Here is a 4692-nt window from a genome sequence, read left to right as displayed (position 1 = left end):
AGAAATGTAAACCAGGTTCAGAAGAGGATGTGGAACAAGGTATGTCATTGTTGATGTCAGATGGATCTTAGCTGAAAGCAGAGAATACCAAAAAGTCATTTCCTTGTATTTTATGATTATGCCAAGGTATTCAACTGGGTGGATCATAACAAACTATGGGTAACATTTCAAAGAATAGAAATTCCCAAATCCCTAATTGTGTAATGGAACATTTCATGTGGAACCTGCATACAAACCAAGAGGCAGTTGTTCTAACATACCTAGGGGATACTATTGGTTTAAAATCAGGAGATGTGTTTGCCAGGTTGTTTCTTTGCCCCTTATTTGTTCAATCTGAACGCTGAGCAGATAATCCGAGAATGTAGGCTTTAGGATGGGGAATGTGGGCTCTAGGATAGGGAATGTGGGCTCTAGGATAGGGAATGTGGCATCTAGGATAGGGAATGTGGGCTCTAGGATAGGGAATGTGGGCTCTAGGATAGGGAATGTGGGCTCTAGGATAGGGAATGTGGGCTCTAGGATAGGGAATGTGGGCTCTAGGATAGGGAATGTGGGCTCTAGGATAGGGAATGTGGGCTCTAGGATAGGGAATGTGGGCTCTAGGATAGGGAATGTGGCATCTAGGTTAGGGAATGTGGGCTCTAGGATAGGGAATGTGGGCTCTAGAATAGGGAAGGTGGGCTCTAGGATAGGGAATGTGGCATCTAGGATAGGGAATGTGGGCTCTAGGATAGGGAATGTGGGCTCTAGGATAGGGAATGTGGCATCTAGGATAGGGAATGTGGCACCTAGGATAGGGAATGTGGCATCTAGGATGGGGAATGTGGCATCTAGGATGGGGAATATGGCATCTAGGATAGGGAGTGTGGCATCTAGGATGGGGAATGTGCCATCTAGGATAGGGAATGTGGCATCTAGGATGGGGAATGTGGGCTCTCGGATAGGGAATGTGGGCTCTAGGATAGGGAATATGGGCTCTAGGATAGGGAATGTGGCACCTAGGATAGGGAATGTGGCATCTAGGATGGGGAATGTGGCATCTAGGATAGGGAATGTGGCATCTAGGATGGGGAATGTGGCATCAAGGCTGGAGGAAGGCATTGGGCTGCAGCTGCTCCACAGGGTTAAGATGAGACTTTCGATCCCCCTGAAGACTGTCTCAGGAACCCACAGGGGAAGTCTTACCTGTCCTCTAGGGTCGCTGTGAGCTGTTTTGTGTGGTGGTGGTGGTGGTTCTGTTAGACATGCAGATGACATAGCCTTGGTGGTTGAAAGTGAAGACAGCTTGAAGCACTTACGGATGAGGATAAAAGATTGTAGCCTTCAGTATGGATTACAATGGAAAATAAAATCCTCTTGACCAACCATTAATTACAGAATAATTATGTATTACTTTTATTCATAATTATCACATGACTTTCTGGGGGGAAAGAAAGCATTCTAAACAATGTGGCAGTCTGGTTTTGTGATGCATTTCAGCCTTGGAAAACCACCTTTAAGGGTTAATTCTTCTCTGTTCGATAGGGTCACTATGGGTACAAATTAAATTGATGATAGTAGGTGTTTATCTTTTTATAATCATATGACAAGAAAATAAAATTCTCATGTGAGAACCAGTAGCTCATGATAAATGGAGAAAAGATGGGAGTTGATTTTTGCTTGGATGCACAATTAGCACTCATGGAAGAAACAGTCAAGAGATCAAAGTATTGCTACTTTCACGTAACATTATTCATAAAAATTGTGTGGTAGAGTGACATTTCCTACTATGGATCTTGTATCCAAGTCTCTGTAACTCTCCCCAAATGATTGAATGGGGCCAGTGGTAGGTTTCACCTGGTTCATACAGGTTCACACTGGTGTAGCAGAACTGATAGCTAATTTTTATTGAGTTTGGAGGACCCATAGCACTTGTAATCAGGGTTCTCTCTAAGGTGGGCAACTAGTCAGCCACTCAATGACTTAAGTCACAAATTAACGTCCCTTCCACCTTTAATGCTCATCTGTGCAACCGTGTATTCTACGTATCCATAGAAGTGTTCATTCGGTCCTTAGGGATAAAAAGCTAAACGGACTATGTAATACTCATTTATTCATTTAATAAAACTCAATATACTTTTGATGAAATGCGACATTTTATTCCCTTGCATTTGTTATTTCAGTAAATAAACATAGAAAGAGAAAAAGAACCAGAGGGTGGCATACTGTCATTAATTGAAGCTTTGTTATGCCCTCAATTCCCACGATCTTATGAGTGAATTATACAATTAGTGAAAATATTTGGAGTTAAAAATATTGTCAGACCAATATTTGTATGTCCGGCAGGGATGGAAAGGCATTTTTCAAAGACGAACATAATATGTTCAGACAAGAGAAGCTGCCTAAACTGTTTCTAATATATCAAACACACTGACTGTAATAGGATCCTACTCCTGTAGTGAAAAGATGACTGAGGATAAATCACACAGCCTGTGGTGCTCGGGAAAAAGTGAAGAAGATTCCAAGTGGGGATGTCAGTCAAGAAGCAATATTAAATGTTTTAAAAAAAGGAAGGAATATTGAAATAGCTTAAATAACAGTTTATTGTTCACATCGGGTATTATTTAATATTTTATTAATATTTGAAAACTCTTCCTTATAACACAATTTAGCTTTGTGTACCTCTTTCATTGTTCTTATCTAAGGATTAATTAACTATGAAATAATAAACTACGTTTCAATATGTTGGCTTTTCATTCTCTTTCCAAGACAAATGGAAAGAGACATACTTAAAATGGTCACTAGGACAATGAACCAGCTGTTGAGTTATTTGAATCCCACCACTGGGTAGAGCTGTGCAAACAGCACATTTGTAACACTAACTGAGGGGATTGGCCAGGCTGCCTTTGCACATCAAGACCCCCACCCCCTACCCTGGGAGGTGGGTATAATGATGAGCCATCTTTGGAAGCGGCAGTACAGAGGAGCCAAACCCCGAGGACTTTGGAAGAGCACGTTCCAGATCTCCATCTGAAGTGGTGGAGGCAGCCGAAACCAGATGCACCACACTGACTGTGGCAGAGTCTCAAAGGATAGGCACTGAGACTACAGGCTGTCCGCTTCTTATCTGGCTCAAGACTGCGGAACTATGAGACAGTGATGGGCAGGCTGGTTTCCTGACCCATTGCGGCAAAGGCCAAGAGCCACATGGCTGAAAGGCTAGGAACTGGAGACTAAAGACCGAAAGACTTAAGAGCTTCACCACCACGAGCTGACAGGCTGAGAACCAGAGAGGCTTGGCTGCTGGCTGAGAAGACCAATGAGCATATCTTTACTTTTTGCTGATTCTGACTTGTGGTAACCTATTAAATTCCCTAATAAATCCCCTTCGTTGCGAGTATTGTGTCTGAGTTCTGTGTGGACATTGTAATGAACTACTGAGCCAACACGGATAGCTCAAGTAGAAAGCAAACATTCTGAGAATGATGAGGGCAACACATGCACAAATGTGCTCCACACAATGGATGGATGGATGGATGGATTGTGATAAGAGTTGGACGAACCCCCGATAAGATGATTTTTTAAAAGACTAGGTATAACGGAAGACCACTGTGGCTGTCTGACCCTTACCTCATGGCAATAGAGAAGCCAAAAAGGGTCAGATGGCCCTCCATTGCCATTTATTTAATTTGTTCATGGTTTTGTACACAGTAGCTGCTTGCTATTTCGCACCTGTGCAATATCCATTGCATGAGTACGGCATGATTGAGTTATATGTTTTCTTGATGGACATTTTGACTGTTTTCACCTGTTACAACCATTGACATTTACTGTAGTCCATGTATTATCATTTGTGCTAATAGATTCCTTAAGGAATAGAATTTCATAAGTAGATGTTATTAAATCTTTTCTCTTTCTAAGACAAATTTGGCTATTTACACGCTGGTTGTCATCACAAACCTATAGCTACCATCACACTTTTTTCTTTTAGTGAATGTATTTTTTAAATTAACTTAAACAATATGCGTCCATATTTTGTTGTGAGTAGGTGATGCTGCGTCTGTCCCAAGAGTGATTCCATGTACACAGAACAAGAAAGTCCTGAGCTATCCACCAAGTCACCGCTGTGCTAGAGCCGTTTATTGCAGCCACAGTGCCAATATTACCTTGTTGAGGCTTTCTCACGCTCACCAGCCTTCTCTACTATTTATTAGAGAGACAATTGAATTGAATTGTACTTTTGTTGTTAATTAAGTTATTAAAAATAGTTGGGCTGTATTTCTAAACGTTCTATCCTGTTTTAGTGGTTCTTTTCCCTAGCTTTGCATCAATATAATTTTTGTTAATCACAGAAAATTTATAAAAAGTTTTGAAATTTGGTAATAAAAGGCCATTGACTTTGACTTTCTTGTTTATTGTGATGATTTTGACTCTTCTACGTCCTTCGCACTTCTATATAAATTTTAGAATCTATTGATTCCCACAAAATCATGTCAAAGATTTAATTTAATTTCTATACATTTTTGGAAGTAATTGACATTTTAAGAATATGAGCCTTCCTATCCATGAATTTGAAATATTAATTTTTCCCAAAACTATTTTATTGGGAATTAATACCAATATCAAATTATCCCATAGTTCAATCACATCAAGCAGCATTTCAAAACATTCATTTCCTTCTTGAACTCCTTGACATCAGCTCCCTTTTATTCC

The sequence above is a fragment of the Tenrec ecaudatus genome, chromosome 8, assembly GCF_050624435.1.
Source record: "Tenrec ecaudatus isolate mTenEca1 chromosome 8, mTenEca1.hap1, whole genome shotgun sequence".
Lineage (NCBI taxonomy): Eukaryota > Metazoa > Chordata > Mammalia > Afrosoricida > Tenrecidae > Tenrec > Tenrec ecaudatus.
The sequence above is the reverse complement of the archived record's forward strand: the minus strand, read 5'-3'. Positions refer to the sequence as shown.